The sequence below is a fragment of the Muntiacus reevesi genome, chromosome 10, assembly GCF_963930625.1.
Source record: "Muntiacus reevesi chromosome 10, mMunRee1.1, whole genome shotgun sequence".
NCBI classification, from domain to species: Eukaryota; Metazoa; Chordata; class Mammalia; order Artiodactyla; family Cervidae; genus Muntiacus; species Muntiacus reevesi.
The window spans coordinates 18,371,214-18,395,363 of NC_089258.1; positions in this window are offsets into that span (position 1 = coordinate 18,371,214).

The following is a 24,150-nucleotide window of genomic DNA, read 5'->3' on the forward strand; positions in this document are numbered from 1 at the left end:
GGTTTAGCATGTATCTTCAGTGAAAATAGTATTTTCTTTTCTATTGCTCATTCATTTTGTTGTTTTAAGTTGGCCTCCAGGGAGGGAAGTAAACTTGGACCAGAACCCTGAAATAAATTTTAACAAGCTATTTGCATTTTATTCTATCAAAAAATCCAATTTACTTTACATTTTAAACACACAGTTGTAGATTTGTAATATCTTAATTACTAAGTGATCCCTGGCAAATTAGCAACACAAATTATGAGACCCAGAATAAAGAGAAAGGTATATGAATCATGAATAGAAATGCTAAGAAAAGAGCATCATACTTTTACTCACACATTAGAAATTTAGATTTGGAAAACAAAACAAAACAAAAATCAGTTTGGGATTGCCTCAGAGAAACAAAACCGGTTAAAAACAAAAACAGGCATGGTTGTGTTCACAGTGTTCTACATTGCTCATAAAATCTGCCGTCAAGAAGTGGTGATGATGTAGTCCTGGAGGAAAACAAGCCGCTGCAATGGTGAGTCGCCTCCCCCACATGTGAAGTCATCCACATTGCGTGGCAGGATGAACATCTGCCCATTAAACCCTGCTGCTGGCTGTAGTTAGCCACAAAAAAACATTCTTTGTTTCTGTGTGACCCTTGCTCTCATTTTGCTAGAGGAAGATTGGTTCATAGGATGAGACTTTTCTGAAGTAACTTCACTGAGGACACTTAATGTCATTTCTTTACGAGCACGCTAATACAATCCAATGTCTTTGTCTCAAAAGTGTTGCTAATCCAGCATGATTCATAGCAGATGATGGGGGAGGAGGTGTGGGTGGGGGGAGAGTAATCAAGCACACTCTTTTCATCTTATCAAGCATCTAAATGCCAGCTTGGGATCAGCCCACATGCCCCAAGTTTTTCTGCACTTTGACTAGCAAAATGACCACTTATAATGGAAGAAAAATGACAGTGACTCAGGCCAGACTCAATGCTGGTTTAAATTTAAAAGTAGTTATTCTGGCTAAAAAGAAGAGAGAAGCAGTTTATATTTGAGAAACACAAACTACAAATTTTTAAAAAGCTACAATTTCATTTTATGAAAAGATAATTAATTCCACTATATCTTTCATCCCTTTAGCAAAATGTGTAAAAAGAATTGAAGTTAAAGTGGGAATAATCTTACCCATCTCTCAATTTTAAAGCAATCACGACTTAATACAATGCAAATGAGAGAACAATTTTCAGTTCTTCTTAGGAATTAGAAAAGGTTTCTGAGTAAACTAAAGGGAGAACATGTTCCAATGACAAACCTCACAGCTGCATAGATGACGTGGTCTTTCCTCACTCGATTGCTGATTTCACTTTATGTAGTCGGCCCAATAGTGGCCCCAAAGATACCAGGTCCTAATCCACAGAAACTGTAAATGTTATTTTATAAAGAACAAGAGCCTTTGCAGATATGATTACGTTATGGACGTTATATGACAAGATTACCCCGGATTATCTGAGTGGGGTCTAAATGTTATCATGTGTATCCTTTTGAGGAGCATAGGCAAAGGAATCCTGACAGCCCTGAAGCTGACAGAAACAGTCTCTCCTGGAACTTTCATGCGAGCATAGCCCCACGTGATTTCAGCCCAGTGAAACTGAGGTCGAACTGGCCTCCAGAATTATGTGAGAATAAATTTCTATTGTTTTAAGCTATGCTTGTGCTAATTTGTTATTGTAGTATTAAGAAACTAATATGCCTTTTTTCCGTATACATATGGTATGGTTTTATTTCATCCTCTGTTATCACTTAATTAAATCATGTGAGTGCATGCTCAGTAGCTCAGTTGTGTCTGACTCTGAGATCCCATGGATTGCAGCCTGCCAGGCTCTTCTGTCCATGGAATTTCCCAGGCAACAATATAGGACTGGGCTGCTATTCCCTACTCCAGGGGATCTTTCCCACCCACGGATGGAACCCGCATCTCCTGTGTCTCCAGATTCTTTACCACTGGCACCACCTGGGATGCCCAATTAAATCATGGATATCATCTAAAAAAAAAAAAAAGAAAGAAAGAAAGAAAGAAATGTAAAGCAAATACTTTCTAGTATTTGACTATTTTATTATTTAAAACTTTGTTTTGGGTAAGTGCATGTAAAAACTGGCCTGTAATCATATTGTGTCAATGTCAATTGTCTTTTGCTCCTCTGCCTTCTTTTTTGGTCACCCGTTGATTCTTGGTGGTTTTGTCGTTGAATGAATGAAAACACTAAACAGTCCTTTAGCTCTTCAAAATCAAACATTTAAATCAGTGGATTATAGAATGATGGAGGATTTAACATCCAAGTTTTCTAAAAATACCTTTGAAAATGAATACTGAGTATGATGGGAACATGTGCCAATCATCGGGGCACAAAACCATCACTCTGCTATCACAGTTCAGGTATAATTGCAGTAAAAATGGCATAATGGTCACATGCTGGAAAGCAGTGAAGCAAAACAAAGTAACTCCTGCCTCAGGGTGTTGTGACCTTTCTTTTCAGGATGACTGGTACTTTGCCTGGAGGTGGAGAAGTTGTAAAGGGGAGATGATACAGAGACTTCAGGGTAAGAGTTACTTCCTTCCTACAATCAGATGCTAACAGGAAAACAAGAAGAAACCGATTTTACCATCCTCCAATACAGGGGCTTCCCAGGTGGTGCTAGTGGTAAAGAAACCATCTGCCAGTGCGGGAGATGAGAGAAACGCAGGTTCCATCCCTGGGTTAGGAAAATTCCCTGGAGGAGGAAATGGCAACCCACTCCAGAATTCTTGCCTGGAGAATCCCATGGACAGAGGAGTCTGGCAGGCTACAGTTCATAGGACAACAAAGGGTTAGAACCTACTGAAGTGACTTAACATGCATGCAAGAGCAAAATAATTCAAAACAATGAGACTCCTGAGCATTGCATAGGTAAGGTATACCTGAAAATAAATTTGTAGTTCTTTCTCTTTCCTCTTCCCAACTTTGCCAAAATTCAGCCAAGAAGTCCAATGCCTGTGGCACCTCTTAGAATTTTCACAAAATGACATTTCAGTGTTGAGGAAATAATTAAAGTTTATGTGCTAAAAGATGATGCTGTTAAAGTGTTACACTCAATATTCCAGCAAATTTGGAAAACTCACAAGTGGCCACAAGACTGGAAAAGGTCAGCTCTTATTCCAATCCCAAAGAAGGGCAATGCCAAAGAATGTTCACACTTCCACACAATTGTACTCATCTCACATTCTGGCAAAGTAATGCTCAAAATTCTCCAACCAGGTTTCAACAGTATGTGAACTGTGAACTTCTGGATGTTGAAAATAGATTTAGAAAATGCATAGGAACCAGAGATCAAATTGCCTACATTCACTGGATCATCAAAAAAGCAAGAGAATTGGGGAAAAACATCTACTTCTGCTTTATTGATTATGACAATTCTTCAAGAGATGGGAAAATCAGACCACCTTACCTGCCTCCTAAGAAATCTGTATGCAGGTCAAGAAGCAACAGTTAGAACTGGACATGGAACAACAGACTGGTTCCAAACTGGGAAAGTAGTACATCAAGGATGCATATTGTCACCCTGCTTATTCAACTTATATGCAGAGTACATCATAAGAAATGCTGGACTGGATGAAGCACAAATTGGAATCAAGATTGCCAGGAGAAATATCAATAACCTTAGATACATAGATGACACCACCCTAATGGCAGAAAGCAAAGAGGAACTAAAGAGCCTCTTGATGAAAGTAAAAGAAGAGAGTGAATAAACTGGCTTAAAACTGAACATTGGAAAAACTATCATGGCATCCGGTCCCATCACTTCATGGCAAATAGATGCAGAAACAATGGAAACAGTGACAGACTTTGTTTTCTTGGGCTCCAAAATCACTGCAGATGGTGACTGCAGCCATGAAATTAAAAGATGCTTTCTCTTTGGAAGAAAAGCTATGACCAACCTAGACAGCATACTAAAAAGCAGAGACATTACTTTGCCAACAAAGGTCCATCTAGTCAAAGCTATGGCTTTTCCAGTAGTCATGAATGGATGTGAGAGATGGACCATAAAGAAAGCTGAGCATCAAAGAATTGATGCCTTTGAACTGTGGTGTTGGAGAAGACTCTTGAGAGTCCCTTAGACTGCAAGGAAATCCAACCAGTCCATCCTAAAGGAAATCAGTCCTGAATATTCATTGGAAGGACTGATGTTGAAGCTGAAACTCCAATACTTTGGCCACTTGATGTGAAGAACTGACTCACTGGATAACTCTGATGCTAAAGATTGAAGGCAGGAGGAGAAGGGGTGACAGAGGATGAGATGGTTGGATGGCATCACTGACTCAATGGACATGAGTTTGAGTAAGCTCTGGGAATTGGTGATGGGCAGGGAAGCCTGGCGTGCTACAATGCATGGGGTCACAAAGAGCTGGACACAACTGAGCTACTGAACTGAACTGATGCACTAAATTACATAAAATGAAGTAACACAATGCTTCCTCTCATGGTACATTTTTAGGTACTATACTCATTCATTCAGCAAGTATTGATTATACTCCAGAGACTGTTTCTTTTTTTCTTGGGGATGGTCTTTATTCCTGTCTCCTGTACAATGTCATGAACCTCTGTCCATAGTTCATCAGGCACTCTGTCTATCAGATCTAGTCCCTTAAATCTATTTCTCACTTCCACTGTATAGTCATAAGGGATTTGATTTAGGTCATACCTGAATGGTCTAGTGGTTTTCCCCACTTTCTTCAATTTCAGTCTGAATTTGGCAATAAGGAGCTCATGATCTGAGCCACAGTCAACTCCTGGTCTTGGTTTTGTTGATTATATAGAGAGCTTCTCCAACTTCAGCTACAAAGAATATAATCAATCTGATTTCGGTGTTGACCATCTGGTGATGTCCATGTGTAGAGTCTTCTCTTGTGTTTTTGGAAGTGGTTCTTTGCTATGACCAGTGGATTCTCTTGGCAGAACTCTATTAGTCAGTCCTGGGTATTCATTGGAAGGACTGATGTTGAAGCTGAAACTCCAATACTTTGGCCATCTAATGCAAAGAGCTGACTCATTTGAGAAGACCCTGATGTTGGGAAAGATTGAGGGCAAGAAGAGACGGAGATGACAGAGGATGAGATGGTTGGATGGCATCACCGACTCAATGGACATGGGTTTGGGTAGACTCCAGGAGTTGGTGATGGACAGGGAGATCTGGTATGCTGCGGTTCTTGGGGTCGCAAAGAGTTGGACATGACTGAGCGCTTGAACTGAACTGAGAGGCTGTTTCTGACTCCTGGGATACAGCAACAAATAAACTGACAAAGACTCCTGCTTTTGGGAGCATACATTCTAGTAACAAGAAACAAATGAAAATTACAAGCATAATAAATAATACAACTTGCAATTTTATGTAAGGAAGTAAGGTAAACTTTATGTAAGCTTCCCTGGTGGCTCAGATGGTAAAGTCTGCCTGCAATGCAGGAGATCCAGGTATGACTACTGAGATGAAGTTTGAGTAGATTTAAGGGAGGTGAAGATGTGGTCATTTTGATAACTAGGAGAAGAGTATGGTAGATGATAAAGCCACTGAAATGGCCTTCAGATGGACTGCTTAAGAAGGAGTGCTACCACTGCTGCTCTTGAGCACTTAAGAGGGATTAATCCATTGCACAGTTTAAAACTTGGCTTAGGTAGAAGTAGAGTTAATTCATCTCTGACATTTGTCCTCAAACTTTAATACGTATCAGAAAAGCATGAAGAATTTGTTAAAACACAGATTGCTGAGGGCAAGACTTTCACAATGGTGGTGTAAGAGTAATGTGGCAAATAATTTCCAAAGCTAAAAACAATAAAACTAGCAAAAAATGGTCAATGGTCATCATTTCAAGACTGCAAAATTCAACCAAAGGCATACAATATATTGAGAAGTGTTTGTTCAGTACTACCACTGAACTTTAAGTAAGAATAGGCAGAGTTTGTGGCAATTTTGCCTGAAGCTGGTCCTGCCCCCAAACCCCATCTCTATATGAGAGATTTCTATCAGGACACGAAAACTGTACTTTTCTCCCAGATGGTGATGATTTGATCTGGAGTAGAGTTTGAGGAAACTCATGTCCCTGGATGTTGTTGGAAACAGTAGCAAGTCCAGAAGCAAATAAATGGGGATGAATAGCTAAGATTATGACTCTGGTTGGGGCCAGATGACCAGCAGAACAGAATTTAATCTGGAAGTCCAGGAAATCAGGCAGACTTAATGACCTTGATAAGTTCCCACATATTTCAGTCGGAATCTGGAAGGCTGTGCATATGCACAAGGCCACATGCATACTCAGAAAAGAACAGAGAGGACCTTCACAATCCTAAAATCTGGCTTAATATGAAGCCACACCCACCCACCCACCCACACCCACACACACACACACACCCCTGTGTGCCCACATGAGAGAGACAGAAAGGCTGGTTGGAAAATAGAAGTCAGGACAAGTTTGACTTCAATTTTGACCTGAATTTTGAATGAGTTCCCCAGTCACAGACAGATCTCTTGACAAAGAGAGGAATCCTTACTCATCCAATATGTTTGAGCACAATCCCTGAGCAATCATCTGATAACCACTAAAGTATACTGACACACAGTCACCCAAAATAATTTAAGCATGGAAATTGAAACAAGAATATAAATAAAGAGAGAAAAAAAGAAAGAAAGAAAGACTAGAGACATCAGCAGCCACCTTCCACAGAGGACATAGATACCACTGAATAAGTTAAGGCAAATTGTCAAAATAGAAAAAAAAAAAAGCAAACAACAAAAAAAAGAGCAACAGCAATAACAACCCATGTTATGAGGTGGGGAGGGAATCATAACTATTATACTAAATTATCTAAGATGTTTAGGCTTCAACAAAATATTATGAGACAGCCTAAGAAATAGGAAACTGTGACTTATACTCAGGAAAATAAACAATTTATAGAAATTGTCTCTGAGGAGGCCCAAATGTTGAAGTTAAGAGAAAAAGATTCTGAAGTAACTATTATAAAAATGTTCAAATATAAGAATAACAACAACAACAATAAACAGAGACCCATGATCTGAAAAAATGCAGAGCTTCAGAGATTCATGGAACACCATCCAATGAACCAACATTTGTGTGATGGAAGTCTCAGAAGAGGAAGGAGAGAGGGAGAAAAACATATTTGAAGAAAGAATGACCCCTTCAAAAGTCCAAAAATTTGATTTTGTTGTGCTGTGCTTATTCGCTCAGTCGTGTCTGACTCTTTATGACCCCATGGACTGGAGCACTCCAGGCTCCCCTGTCTATGGGGATTCTCCAGGCAAGAATACTGGAGTGGGTTGCCCGGCCCTCTTCCAGGGGATCTTCCCAACACAGAGATTGAACCCGCATCTTCTACATTGACAGGTAGATTCTTTACCACCTGTGCCACCAGGGAAACCCACTTGATTTTAAAAGGCATTAATTTATAGATGCAAAAAGCTCAACAAAGTCCATATCACAGAAATAATGAAAGTCATGGGAAATGAGATGGCATATTCAAAGTGCTGAAAGGAAAGAAAAATTAACCAAGAATTCTATATCCAGAAAATTGATTCTTCGTAAATTAAAGCAAAATAAGATCTTTCCAGATGAACAAAGATTAAGAGAATTCATTGTTAGAAAACCTGTCTTACAAGAAATCATTCAGGCTAAAACTGAAGGAAACCAAAGAGTGATTCAAGTCCACACAAAGAAGCACAGATCACTGGAAGAGGTAAATATGTTGGTAAATATAATAGACTATAAGTTTTTCTATTTCCTTTAATCTTATTTTAAAGATTGCTTAAAACTATAATCATAAAACCATACCATTGGAGTTATATAAAGATGTTACATTTATGACAATAAAGCACTAAGAAGCAATGTTGGAGCAAAGTTTGTCCGTTTTATGAAATTAATGTGACATTAATCTGAAGTATATTGCAATAAATCAAGAAAATAATTCAAATAATTTAATAAAAGACAAAGGAATAAGATGACATACAAAAAATAACAACGAAACACAAAAGACCGAAAAAAGGAAATAAAAAAAGATCTGAGGAATAAGGAAAACAAATAGAAAAATGCACATAATTCCACTTATATCAATAAGTACTTTAAATATGAATGATTTAAACAGTCTAATCAAAATATAGAGATTATCAGCTGAATTTGAAAAGCAAACAAAAGACAAGGTCCAACCATATGAAAAAACAAAGGAACAAGGTCCAATCACATGCTGTCTACAAGAGACAAACCATTGAAAACACAAGTAGTTTCTGAAGACAAGAATGGAAAAAGATATATCATGCAAACTGTGACCATAATAGAGCAAGAGCAGCTATACCACTATTAGATAAAATAGATCTTAATTAAAAATATTATTAGAGAGAGACAAAGAAAATATTTCCTAATGATAAAATGGTCAAAGTATCAGAAAAACATAATTATAAACTTAGACACTTTTAACAACAGAGTTCTAAAAGCTGACAAATTTTAAAAGAAAAATAATTTAATAATTGTGGTGAAATATTTTAATGCTCCTCTCTCAATAATAGATTAAAAATTCTATAGAAAATCAGGAAGGACATAGAAGACATGAATAACAATATCAACCAATTAACATAACAGGCATATATAAAACACTCTACCCAATAAAAGCAGTATTCATATTTTTTTCAAGTGCATATGAACATTCTCCAAGACAGATCTTATTCTAGGCATTAAAGCAAATATCAATACATTTTAAAAGATTGAAATCATGAAAAACATGGTCTCCAATAATAATGCATTAAATTAGAAATCAAAAACAGGTAAGAAAATTGAGAAACTCTCTAATATTTAGAAATTAAATAACACATTTCTGAAAGACCATGGGTAAAAATAGAAATCACAAAAGATATTAAAAAATACTTTAAGTCAAATGAAAGTGAAAACAAAAATATAAAAATCTATGCTATGCAAATGGAACAAAGATTAGAGTATAATTTATTGCCTTAAGAGACTATATTAGAAAAGAAAAGATCTTAAATCAATAACCTAAGCTTCCACATTAAGAACTAGAAAAAAGAAAAAAATTAATGCAAGACAAACAGAAGAGAGGAAATAATAAATATTAGGGTGAAGTATTGTATGATTCCATTTATAAGAAATGTCCAGACAAGGCAAATCTGTACAGACAAAAAGTAGATTGTTGATTATTAAGAGTGGAAGAGAGAGTATTTAGGGAGATTAATGGTGAAGGTGCATAAGAAATCTCTTAAAGGTGATGAAAATGTTCTAAAATTGATTTATGATAACAATTGCTGTATTAAGATTCTCCGGAGAAACAGAATCAGTAAGATGTACAGAGATTTATATTAATGAATTGGTCACATGACTATGGAGGCCAAGAAGTACCAAGATCTCCAGCTGGCAAGCTAGAGACACAGGAGAGTCAACTGTGTACTTTCATTGTGAGTATGAAGGACTGAGAACAAAGATAGCCAATAGCATTAGTTCTAGTCCAAAAGCTGGCAGGCTCAAGTCTTAAGAAGAACTGATGTTTCAGTTTGAGTACAAGGCAAAAAAACACTGATATCACAGCTTAAGAATTCAGAAAGACAGGAGTTGTCTACCTAGCCTTTTTGTTCTATACAAGTCTTCAATTGATGATATGAGACCCACCCACACTAGGGGTGGGGGGCCTCCCCCTTGGCTCAAGTGGTAAAGAATCCTCCTACAAGCCAGGAGCTGCAGTAGACCTGGGTTCGATTCCTGGGTCAGGAAGATCCTCTGGAGAAGGAAATGGCAACCCAATCCAGTATCCTTGCCTGGAGACTCCCATGGACAAGAGGAGCCTGGCAGGCTACAGTCCACAGGGTCACAAAGAATCAGACACAGCTGAAGTGACTTAGCGTGGCATCGGCACCGAAATTCGGGAGGGCAGTTGGTTCACTCGGTCTACTGATTCAAAAGTTAATCTCGTCTAGAAATACCCTCATTGACATACCCAGAATAATGTCTGAAAAGCCTATGGCCCAACCAAGTTGGCACATAAAAGTAACCATTTGTACAACTTGGCAAACTTGCTAACACATCTTTGAATTGTACACTTGAAATTTGTGGTTTACATAACAGATAAAATATATCCTAATTAAGTTACTAATAAAATAGAAAAAAAAAAACACAAAAATCAGTAAAATGATACCCCAATGAGGTATCATCTCATGCTCATTAGAATGGCCATCATCAAAAAGTCTACAAACAATAAATCCTGGAGAGGGTGTGGAGAAAAGGGAACCCTCTTACACTGTTGGTGGGAATGCAAACTGGTACAGCCCATTGCGGAGAACAGTGTGGAGATTCCTTTAAAAACTGGGAATAGAACTACTATACGACCCGCAATCCCACTGCTGGACATACACCCCAAAGAAATCAGAATTGAAAGTGACACATGTACCCCAATGTTCATTGAATCACTATTTACAATAGCTAGGACATGAAAGCAACCTAGATGTCCATCGACAGATGAATGAATTAGGAAGTTGTTGTATATAAACACATTGGAATATTACTCAGGTATGTAAAGGAACGCATTAGAGTCAGTCCTAATGAGGTGGATGAAACTGGAGCCTATTATACAGAGTGAAGTAAGAAAAAGACAAATGCTGTGTATCAATGCATTTGTATGGAATTTAGAAAGATGGTAATAACACAGACATTGGACTTACTAGACAAAGACTAAAACAATATGATTAAAAAACTACAAGAATTCAGGAAAATGATTCATGAAAATAATGAGACTATCAACAAAGTGTTATAAATTCTTTTTTAAAAGAACCAAGCAGATATTCCAAAGCTGAAAAATACACCATTAGACTGATACCAAAACCAGATAAAGACACCACAAGAAAAGAAAAACTACAGACCAATATGTTTTATGAATATTGATGCAAAACTTTTCAGCAAATGCTATCACAACAAAAGCTACAGCATATTAAAAGATTATATACCATGACCAAGTGAAATTTATTCCTGGGACACAAAGATAGCTCAACATACAAAAATCAATCAGAATAATACACCACATTAACAAAATGAAGTAATGAAAGAACATATGTAGATTAATGAAAAGGACCCAATAAATAAATAAATTCAGATTTTTACCACAATAAAAAAGAGAAATAAATCTTCCCACAAAGAAAAATTCTTAAACCAGATGGCTTCACTGGTGAATTGAGGAAGAACTGATTGTATGAGACCAGTATTTTCCCAATAACAAAGCTAGGCAAAGGCATCACAAGAAAAGAAACATATAAACCAATAATCCCAATAAATACAGACCAAAAGATTCTCAATAAAATATTGACAAACTTAATCCAGCAACATATAAAAATTCTTATTCAATATTATCAAATAAGATTTATCCCACAAATGCTTTATACTTGAATTAGGAGCAAGACAAGGATGTGTATTTTATCACTACTGTTCAACATAGTACTAGGAAGTTCCAGCCAGAATCATAAGGCAAAAACAAAACAAAAACAGAAGATGGAAACTAAAGGCACCCAGATTGGAACAAAGAAATAAATCTGTCTTCTCTCACAGATGATATAGTCTTATACGTAGAAATTCCTAAGTATCCCATAACAAGAACCCACTAGAAATAATAAACAAGTTCAGCAACAACACAGGATAGCAGATGAATATGCAAAAACCAATTGCATTTCTATACACTAAGAAAATATTTCCATGCCTGACAACATTAAATGAAACAGCTTAGGAATACATTTCACAAAAGAAATGTAAGACTTATACACTAAAAACTATAAAATATTACTGCAAAAGATTAAAGAGCTAAATAAATGGAGAGCTATATCACATTCATAATGGGAGACAATAGTTTTAGAGTGACCATTTTTCCTAAGCTGACTTATGGTTTTAACGTTACTATCTATCAAAGTACCAGCAGACTATTTCACAGGAAAAATTGACCCTGAAAATGATATGGAAATGTAGACTACCCATATAGCCAAAATTATTTTGAAAAAGAACAAACTTAAAAGGGTCAATTACCAGTTTCAAAATGTTTTATAAAGCTGTAGCAACTAAAATTTTGTAATACAGGTATATCTGCAGATATATAGGTATATGGAAGAAAACTGAAAATTCAGCCATAAACCTTACATTTATGGTCAATGTATGTACAACAGAAATGCAAAAGCAGACCATTGGAGGAAAGATAGTTTCCAGTGATGCCAATAAATTGGATATCTACTCATTAAGATGAATTTGACAAAAAGTCAACAAACTTTTTTGGTAAATAGCTACATAGTAAAATTTTGTGCTTTGTGACCTTAGCACTTTTGTTGCAACAACTCAACTCTGCTGCTGCATTGAATTCTTTTGTGTTCTCTTGAAGGGCAGTTGATTTCTTTCTGTATTCATCAGTGAAGGTGGTAAGGAAGGTGCTTGATTATGTAGACTTTGGTTCCAAGATCTTGAACCAAAGATCACAACTGGAAAGAGATAATAAAGACTTCTAAATGTGGGGACATATTGTAATTTAACCATAGTGTTTGGTATAATGTATGTTGCTGTTGTTCAGTTACTAAGTCACGTCTGACTCTGTGACTCCATGGACTGCAGTTCGCCAAGCTCCTCTGTCCTCTACTATCTCCTGGAGTTTGCTCAAATTCATGTCCATTGAGTCAGTGATACTATCTAACCATCTCATCCTCTTCTGCCCCCTTCTCCTTTTGCCTTCAATCTTTCCCACCATCAGAGTCTTTTCCAGTGAGTCAGTTCTTCACATAAGGTGGCCAAAGTATTGGAGCTTCAGCTTCAACATCAGTCCTTCCAATGAACATTCAAGGTTATTTTCCTTTAGGATGTACTGGTTGGATCTCCTTGCAGTCCAAGGGACTCTCAAGAGTCTTCTCTAGTACCATTATTCAAAAGTATCAATTCTTCTTTATGGTCCAACTCTCATATCTGTACATGACTACTGGAAAAACAATAGCTTTGACTAGATGGACCTTTGTTGGCAAAGTGATGTCTCCACTTTTTAATATGCTATCTAGGTTTGTCATAGCTTTTCTTCCAAGGAATAAGCATCTTTCAATTTCATGACTGCAGTCAGTCACTGTCCGCATTGATTTTGGAGCCCAAGAAAATAAAAACTGTCACTGTTTCCATGTTTTCCACTTCTATTTGCCATGAAGTGAATGTTGAGTTTTGGGCCAACTTTTTCACTCTCTTCTTTCACCTCCATCAAGAGGCTTTTAGTTCCTTGACAGTTTCTGCCATTAAAGTGGTATCATCTGCATATCTGAGGTTGTTGATATTTCTCCCAGCAATTTTTGATTCCAGTTTGTGCTTCATCCAGCCCAGCGTTTTGCATGATGTACTCTGCATAGAAGTTAAAGAAGCAAGGTGACAATATGCAGTCTTGACATGCTCCTTTCCCAATTTGGAACCTGTCCATTGTTCCCTGTCCGATTCTATCTGTTGTTTCTTGACCTGCATACAGGTTTCTCAGGAGACAGGTAAGATGGTATGTTACCCCCATCTCTTTAAGAATTTTTCACAGTTTGTTGTGAACAAAGAGTCAGATACAACTGAGTGACTTTCATTTTCACACAAAGGCTTTGGCGTAGTCAATAAAGCAAAAGCAGATGTTTTACGGGAACTCTCTTGCTTTTTTGATGATCCAGCGGATGTTAGCAATTTGATCTCTGGTTCCTCTGCCTTTTCCTAATCCAGCTTCAACATCTGGAAGTTCATGGTTCATGTACTGTTGAAGCCTGGTTTGGAGAATTTTGAGCATTACTTTGCTAGTGTGTGAGATGAGTGCAATTGTGCAGTAGTTTGAGCATTCTTTGGCATTGCCTTTCTTTGGGATTGGAATGAACATTGACCTTTTCCAGTTCCGTGGCCACTTCTGAGTTTTCCAAATTTGCTGGCGTATTGAGAACAGCATCACCTTTTAGGATTTGAAATAGCTCAGCTGCAGTTCCATCACTTCCACTACCTTTGTTCGTAGTAATGTTTCCAAAGGCCCACTTGACTTCACAGTCCAGGATGTGTGGTCTCAGGTGGTTGATCACACCATCATGATAATCTAGGTTGTTAAGGCCTTTTCTGTATAGTTCTGTGTATTCTTGCCACATCTTCTTAATATCTTCTGCTTATGTTAGGTTCATACCATTTCTGTCCTTTATTGTGCCCATCTTTGTATGAAATGTTTTCTTGGTATCTCTAATTTTCTTTAAGAGATCTCATCTTTCCCATTCTCTTGCATTCCTCTATTTCTTTGCATTGTTTACTTAAGAAGGATTTCTTATCTCTCCTTGCTATTCTCTGGAACTCTTTATTCAGGTCCTAGTAATGATGACTTGAACATCAAAAAGGAAGCAAAGATTTGGGTTCACTGGAATCATTAGGTGTGTGAAAAGCTGTAAGTACTTGTAATATGCAAAAGGTCCAAATCACATCAAATGTGTTAGAGGAGAGTCGTGCCTCTATAGTGAATTAACGTAGGGCTGTAGAGGTATAGCCCTATAGAGGTATAGGATTCCCCCAACATCAAAAAGGAAGTCAACAATGGAACAAATTATATTACTATTATTGTTCTCTATTATTATTATTAGGTAAAACGCCTGGTTTGTTTAACACGTGACTGTTCAGTGTGGTTCACAGATACTTGGTATTCCATGAGGTCAAATTTTTTCATCATAGTGCTGAGACAGTATTTGTCTTTTTCAGTCTCATCCTTTCATGAGCATGCAGTAAAGATTTCCAGAAGCTTCACAAGCTGTGATGTCACAACAGATTCAGCACAGAAGCAGAGATGAAATCTTACCCTCCATCTACGAAGCTGATAAGAAAAAGATTTGCAAGAATGGACAACACTGCCACTCTGCTCACAACTGTTTTGTTCAGGAATTTTTATAATTGCTTAAAATCTGTTATTTATGTTAATATATATTGAATTTATCTTTGCTATTTTAAATGAATTAGTTATGTTTTAAGCTCAGGTTTAATTTCTGCTACAGTAACTATCAGTAAACTAATAATAAACAAAATTTGTGGGGGAGGGACTCAGTTCTTTTTAAAATTATAAAGGAATCCTGAGATAAAAAGTATGAGAAATACTGTTTTAATGAATATATTTTCTTCTTATCATTCAATTCAAATAGTTATTGTATCAGCAGGGAACATATCTGTTTTGTTTTCTGTCTCAGATGCAAGAAAAGTTTCTAAAAGAGAAAAATCAGTAATGCCGAGTTGACTCTGCTAGAATATTTAGGCTTTATCAAGGGTGATTGATGGCTTCCCAGTTTATTGTAGTGGTAAAGAATCTGCCTGCCAATGCAAGAAATGCAAGAGACTTGGATTCAGCCTTTGGGTAGGGAAGATCTTCTGGAGTAGTAAATGGCAACCCACTCTAATATTCTTGTCTGGAAAATTCCACAGACAGAGGAGCCTGGCAGGCTACAGCCCATGGGGTCACAAAGAGTCAGGCTTGACTTAGCACCCATGCAAAGGTGATTGAAGAATGAATTTCAGAAAGATCTGAACCCCTTCTGTAAAAGGAATGTGCATCCGGGAAATATAGTGACTCTGGAAGAACTCAGGAATGGAGGAATTTTGCAGTCTCTTGCACCCAGGGACCAGGTAAGCTCATGGCCAGCCTCCAGAAAAAAGAGAGGGTCCAAGGGGATAAAATCAGCCCAGAGAATGCCAAGTGGTACTTCCTGAAGCACCCAGTGGAATCCTCCCCAGGCAGACAGGGTGATTCAGCCAGGTACCTTCACAGGGACGGGAGGGCAAGCTGGGGATTCTCTGCTAGGTGGACACTATATGATCCTTTACATGTATTTGAAGGAACCCACATGCACTGTTGATGTCTGCTGAAATCATTATGTCAGTCGTAACACCTTTTGATAACTACAGAGATTGACAAGCTCTATCACAGAACAATTACCAACCACAACAGAATGTTATGGCAAAGTAAAAAACTCACATGGTTTTGCCAGTGACCCTCTTACACCATCCTTCAAGTGGATTCTTCAAATCTTCGAAGATTTTCACTCCCTCCTGAAAGTGAAAAATGATTGTTGGAATAAGGTAATTTTCAGGAATGCCTTGTTTAAACAACTCCATTGACAGGAAGTGTTACACAACAACTAACAATAGATGGTATTTCAAAAGAAAAAGTCCTTCAGAGAAGATCTGGCAAAGTGGTAAGCATCTGCAGGAAGTGAGGTATCCTCCTCATTGTAGAACCTCATCATACTGTCAGGGAAGAGAGAGATAAGGTTTAGCAAAGTTGGATAAAAGAAGATATATGGAATCTGAAATCACAACCTTAAAATGACTCTAGATTCTGAGAACAAGTATTCAACATAATTAAATTTTTTTTCCGTTTATTTTTTTCCATTTATTTTTATTAGTTGGAGGCTAATTACTTTACAATATTGTAATGTTTTTTGCCATACATTGACATGAATCAGCCATGGATTTACATGTATTCCCCATCCTGATCCCCCCTCCCACCTCCCTCTCCACCCAATCCCTCTGGGTCTTCCCAGTGCACCAGCCCCGAGCACTTGTCTCATGCATCCAACCTGGGCTGGTGATCTGTTTCACCCTTGATAATATACATGATTTGATGCTGTTCTCTCTAAACATCCCACCCTCGCCTTCTCCCACAGAGTTCAAAAGTCTGTTCTGTACCTCTGTGTCTCTTTTTCTGTTTTGCATATAAGGGTTATCGTTACCATCTTTCTAAATTCCATATATATGCGTTAGTATACTGTATTGGTCTTTATCTTTCTGGCTTACTTCACTCTGTATAATGGGCTCCAGTTTCATCCATCTCATTAGAACTGATTCAAATGAACTCTGTTTAATGGCTGAGTAATATTCCATTGTGTATATGTACCACAGCTTTCTTATCCATTCGTCTGCTGATGGGCATCTAGGTTGCTTCCATGTCCTGGCTATTATAAACAGTGCTGCGATGAACACTGGGTTGCACGTGTCTCTTTCAGATATGGTTTCATCGGTGTGTATGCCCAGGAGTGGGATTGCTGGGTCATATGGCATCAACAAAATCAAATTTTTTTGAAATTTAAGGTAGACAAAAAACAAAAACAAAAAACCAGCAATTGAGTCTTACTGAGTACACGTCATCAATCCACAAAATTAAATTTACCCCCTGACATATACATGAGTACCATCAGCTAACAATCAGTCCTTCTACTAAGTGGCATAGATCCTCTAAGAGTGACAGCATATTAGAAGGTCACATTCAGTGTTTCACTAGTTTTCCATTACACCATGACAGTGTGTCTTACTGGGAATTTCTTAGGAATTGGATGTTGTTAACTGCCCTCTGAAGAAGGAAGACACCCTCAACAGAACATTGGAAAACAGACAGATAGTATGTGAGTGCAAGGTAGAATAGTATTAAGGGTACAGGGCTGGGAAAGAAGGAGAACTGGGAGCCTCTTTTTCTTTCACTCTGTATTCAATATCAAGTGTGGTATTTGGCACATGCTGCTCAATAAATATCTCATGAATGACTGAAGATAGTGTACTTCGCTAGTGGCTCAGACAGTAAAGAATCTGCCTGCAATGCAGGAGATCCAGACTCTATCCCTGAGTCAGGAAGATCCCTTGGAGAAGGGAATGTAACCCACTCCAGTATTCTTGCCTGGAGAATTCCACGGATAGAGGAGCCTGTCAAGCTACAGTCCACGCGGTAGCAGAGTCAGACACAACTGAGCAACTAAAACACACACATACAACCTAGAAGAGGAGAAACGGAAATCAGAGAACTGTTGTGAGAAGAGATTGAAAAGGAAGGATAAGCTTAGTAATACTTTGTTAATCTTTCTAGGATAAAGCAGAGCCTGGGGTTACTTTCCTAGAGTCTGGAATATTTTATTCAGTTGAAATACAGTGCATGTGGCTACTTCCTCAATCTTCCTTTGTGTTCTTGGAAAGTTTTGTTTAAAAAAACTGTTACTTCTCTTTCAATGTGTTTAAAAAGCAAAAAATTTCTTCAAGTAGATTTGTAAGAAACTTAATAAAAGCTAAGGGATAACTCAGTCAAATTAGATGGATATTGTGTTTCATACTTGAAAAGACATAGTCAGGCCAAGAAAACAATCTCCTCCTGATTGGGGAGAAATCAGAAGATACACATACAATGTGCCCATCTTTTGGCTTCTACTCATGAAATCATACCTCTTTATTATTGTTGTGGTAATTAAACAAGATAAACAGAATGTTTAGCAAGCTATATGTACTTAATGAATGTTAGTGCTTATTCTTTCTTTGATTTGGAGATGAGGGGGAGTTTTCATATGCTGTTTTAAAGAATTTTTTTGAAGTCCAGTTGATTTACAATGTTGTGTTAATTTCTCCCGTACAGCAAAATGACTCAGTTTATATATATATATATATATATGTATATATATACACACATATATACAGAGAAGGCAATGGCAACCCACTCCAGTGTTCTTGCCTGGGGAATCCCAAGGACAGGGGAGCCTGGTGGGCTGCCATCTATGGGGTCGTACAGAGTCGGACACGACTGAAGCGACTTAGCAGCAGCATACATATATATATGTATTCTTTTTCATATTCTTTTCCATCATTATTTATCAAAGATATTGAATATAGTCCCCTATGCTATACAGTAGGATCTTGTTGTTTATCCATCCTATATATAAAGTTTGTATATGCTAATCCCAAACTCCCAACCCTCCCTCCCCTCTCCCTCATATACTTTTTAAAAATTTATTTTAACAGAATGTTAGAGCAGTTTCAAGTTTATAGAAATATTGTGTAGACAGTACAGAGAACTCCCTATGTACCCCCTCTCCCTCGTCCAAACCGCCTACTGTTAACATCTTGGCGTTAGTATGGTACATTTATTAAAATCGGTGAACCAATGTTGATATCTTACTATTAGCTAAATTCTATAGTTTACACTAGGGTTGACTCTGTTTTGAAGTGCTCTGAGTTTTGCCAAATGCACACTATCACATGTCCACCACTACTGCATCACACAGCATAGTTTCACCACCGTAAAAAATCCTCTGCTCTGTCTATTTATCCTTCCTTTCCTGGTAATCCCCAGAAACCACTGACCTTTTAACTGTCTCCATGGCTTTATTTTTTCAGAATGTCATGTTATTGGAATCGTACAATATCTAGCCTTTTCAGATTGGCTTCTTTCACTTAAGCAATATGCACTTAATTTCCTCCATGTCTTTTCATGGCTTGAGAACTCCCTTCTTTTTTACTGAATAATATTCCATATACATCTAAATGTCAAGCACATGCTATAGTTTTCAGCACTGGAGTTAGGGAAAATCTGTAACTTTAAGCACTGTGGTTAGGGAAAATTTGACATCTCAGAGAGGCAGTGTAACTATAGTAACTAAAAATACGACTTTCACTATGCAACATTCTTTAATACAACAATAGTCTATGTTCCAAAACAATATATTAAGCATAGTACTTAACAGGTGTTGTGTCTGACACTCTCAACTCTGGAGATAAAGTAGCAAACGCACAGACATGGTCCCTGCTGTGCTGTCTCCCCAGCCCATTTCTGACACACATTCACACTTTCCTAATACTGTGCACCATGAGCTGTTTTAAATCCCTTCCAACTGTTGACTCATTTAATTCCCAAAATGATCCTATAAGTAGGTATCATTATTTATTATATTATTATCATTTTTCTTCAGTTGTATCCTACTCTTTGTGACTCCATAACCTGCAGCATGCCAGGCTTCCCTGTCCTTCATTATCTCCCAGAGTTTGCTCAAACTCATGTCCATTGCATCAGTGATGCCATCCAACTAGCTCATCCTCTGCCTCTTCTTCTCCTTTTGCCTTCAATCCTTCTCAGCATCAGAGTCTTTTCCAATGAGCTGGTGCTTCACATCAGGTGGTCAAAGTACTGGAGCTTCAATTTCAGCATCAGTCTTTCCAATGGCTATTCAAGGTTGATTTCCTTTAGGATGGACTGGTTGGATCTCCTTGCAGTCCGAGGGACTCTCAACAGTCTTCTCCAACACCACAGTTCAAAAGCATCAATACTTTGGTGCTCAACTTTCTTTATGGTCCAACTCTCACATCTGTACATGACTACTGGAAAAAACACAGGTTTGACTATATCGAACTTTGTCAACAAAGTGATGTCTGTGCTTTTTAACATGCTGTCTAGGTTTGTCATAGCTTTCTTTCCAAGGAGCAAGCATCTTTTAATTTCATGGCTGCAGTCACTGTCTGCAGTGATTTTGGAGCCCAAGAAAATAAAATGTGTCACTGTTGCCAGTTTTTCCCCTTCTATCTGCCATGAAGTGATGGAACCAGATGCCATGATCTTAGTTTTTTGAATGTTAAGTTTTAAGCCACTTTCTCACTCTCCTCTTTCACCCTCATCAAGAGACTCTTTAGTTCTTCTTCACTTTCTGCCATTAGAGTGGTATCATTGGCATATCTGGGGCTTCCCAGGTGGCACTAGTGGTAAAGAACATGCCTGCCAATGCAGGAGAAGTAAAAGATGCAATCTCAATCACTGGGTCGGGAAGATGCCCTGGAAGAGAGCATGACAGCCCACCTCATTATTCTTGCCTGGAGAACCCCATTGACAGAGGAGTCTGGCATGCTACTGTTCATACAATCACAGAGTCAGACGTGACTGAAGTGACTTAGCATGGATGCACACATCTGCATATCTGAGGTTGTTGATATTTCTCCCAGCAATCTTGATTTCAGCTTGTGATTTACACAGCCCAGCATTTTGCATGGTGTACTCTGCATAGAAGTGAAATAAACAGGGTGACAATATGCAGCCTTAACATACTCCCTTCCCAATTTTGAACCAGTCAGTTGTTCCATGTCCTGTTCCAGCTGTTGCTTCTTGACCTACATACTGGTTCTCAGGAGATAGGTAAGGTGGTCTGGTATTCCCATCTTTTTAAGAATATTCCACCATTTGTTGTGATCCACACAGTCAAAGGCTTTAGCACTGTCAGTGAATCAGTAGATGTTTTTCTGGAATTCTCTTGCTTTCTCTGTGATTCGACGAATGCTGATAATTTGATCATTTTGTCAGAACTCTCCACTATGATCCATCTGTCTTGGGTGGCCCTGCAGGGCTTGGCTCATAGCCTCATTGAGTTATGCAAGCCTCTTTACCGTGGCAAGGCTGTGATCCATGAAGGGGAGTCCCATTTTGCAGATAAGGAAATAAAAGCACAGAAAAGGTAAGTTACTTTCTCTGTGTTCTGTCACTCCCAGGTAGCAGAGCTGGGGCTGAGACCCAGTCAGTCTGACTTTAGGTCTAAATTTCTCACAAATCAAGCTCTGCTGCCTTTAGCAGCAGCCCAGTGAAAGAGCAGAGGACTAAGAAAGCAACATCAAAGCAACAGATTAAACCCAGAGATAAGGCAAGCACGTGACTCCTAGGGAGCATCAGGACCTGGCTCTGATCTCAGGGGAATGAGGGAGATGGTCAGGAAATGCATTTGAGGAAGCAGTCCTTGTGATGCTGTCTGAAGGGTGAGAAAGCCACGACTTTCTGAAATGTGAATGTGGGTGAGTCCTTGATTTCTCAGCACCTCAGTGTCTCACCTGTTGATGAAACCTCATCTGGTTTTGTGAGGTTTGAGAAATGTACAGGGCCATGGGGGAGAGCCACGTGTTAGCTGTGATGAAGGTTGTAATGATGATGCTCTCATTTCCTGCTGGATTCTCACCCGGCCCTGGCCAGGGGCTGATTGACACTACTACTCTGCCTTCTTTCGCTTCAGCTTCACTTCCATAAGCTTGTCGCTCTAAGATTGCTGAATGCTGAAGGAGAGCAACACAACTTCTCTCTGGGAATCCCTGGGATCTCATCCTGACTATTGAAGTAGGAAAGCATGGGGGAAAGGAGAGGAGATGAGAAGCCGACATAGTACTATGTGCACTGTCCTCAGATTGTAATTTAAGAACATCCATCTGCTTCTTTGACCAGTAAACTGGCCCTGAAGTCAATGCCCAAGTTCCAAAACAGACTGGAGCTATAGCATCTACAACAATCATAAACACACACACCTTGACACAGAATCCCATTTGGGTGTACTTTTTTAAAAAAAGAAACTCTTAGCTTTATACTAGATTGCTTACTAGATTTAAGAAATCGTGTACAAAGGAAAATATGGCTTTCTGTAATGGTTATAATTCAGCGATAAAAAAATGCAGTATTGGACTTGTGGATTGATTTAATGTGCCCAGGATCAGTCTCAGCACTGCATTCTCAGTGGGGCACCTGTGAATTCAAACTTTGTAACGGCACAGCTGATTCACCAGCACCAGGGGTCCTCAGATGGCCCCAAGTCTCCCTGAACAGCCCCCTCAAATCTGCATGTGAAAATGTACCCGTAACAATGATGGTGCTTCTTGATCATAGGACCTTCTGTATTTTATTTGCACAAAATAAGACGTGAGTTATCAATAAATACACAATATCTGAATTGCTGTTGATGTCATTATCCACTTCTATGATCATGTGTTGTGCTGCACTGAATAATCAATTCAGACTGTGGGAAGCTTTATATCTAAGTCACTCCATTCAGTGTTCAGTAAATGTGATAACTTTTGTCACTTCTATCAAGTCAGGCATTGGATCCTAAACTCAAAACTACCCAAAATGTTTCCATTAGAAAAACCATTAGTATGTATTGTTTTGACTCAAAGCAAATTTCCAGGCCATGGAACCACATAAGAGGATTGTTTATAAATCAGTGTTGAGTCCTGGGAAAAGTCTTCACTGACTAGCTATGGTAAATGTGAGTTTTCTCGCAAGCCAGTACTAAAGTCCTTTGTCAGACAAAAGGTCTCCTTTTATAGGCTGAGTGTACACATAGACCAAGTAGTTACTTACTCTGGTATAGTTTTAGGGGCTTTGGTTAAAAACCTTTTTTTTTTTACTGAATCTGCAATCTACAAAAGCCTACAGTTAGAGGTTTGTTTCATGGACTCGAGCCAAGTGAAAGCGAGGCCACCTCCTAAAGTGGAAAGACATGGAAAGGCAGGTTCTAACAGGGCCACTAGAACAGCAGGTGGGAAGTGACATCAAGGAGGAAAACATATCTTTGAGCCAACCCTACAGCACCGTCACCCAGGACACTCATGATGAGATTTTTGGCGTTCTGCCAACGGTTATCAAGTTCAGTACAGAGGGTCTCAGCATGTTCCTGCATTGCCATACTTCAAACCCACATGAAACCATTGTCATTTATAACCACCCTTACGAGCTGAAGTCCCCTAAGGGAACCCAACTCAGCACTTCATGTTATTTTCTGATACAGGGACTCTGATTGAGGACAACTTAAGGAGTGTTGGGCAGCCATTTGAGCGGACTTGAGCAGACTTGACCATCATGGGAGGATCTGCACTGACCAGATTACACTCTCCTGGTTGTGAAAGAAGGCCTTGCCTGGACACATAGCATCCAGACTACCAGGTTGGGGTGCCAGGTTCACACCCTCTCGAGTCCAGACCCTGGCACCACTCCTACTTCTCCTAAAGTAAGACTTAGTGTTTCGGGGAGATGCATAGCTTGGCTTCATCTCAGGAAAGCACAGCAGAGTGCCAGAGTGGGACTAAATGACAGAAATGGCTAAAAGAGCAAATAAATAACCTTCTTGGTTATTCCAAGAAGGACTGAAGATGATAGGGATTGAAGCCAGGAGACTTGAGCAGCCATGATCCTCACAACCACGGAGATATATAGAGTTCAAGTCACTAGTTTTCACTGCCGAGGTCCATCAGAGGGGAGGGACTCTAATTGCAGGCTTTGCAGCAGATTATGAGACAATATGACCCTGTGGGTGGCAAGAATGGTGAGGTGTTCAATGTCCCCTCCCCACTGAAAATGCACAGGGGAGAGGAAATGCTATGGGGAACCAGAATCACGAAGCATGGGTGTTAAAGTCTGGCTGGTCCATAGCGTCAGAGTCTCAAATTGCTGTTATCTTCTTTAAACAAAAAGGGTCATCCAATGTCAGCACTCCCACACGGAAGTGAGCTGCTTACACATGGCCGGAGTATGAGCTGGCATGAAGCCAG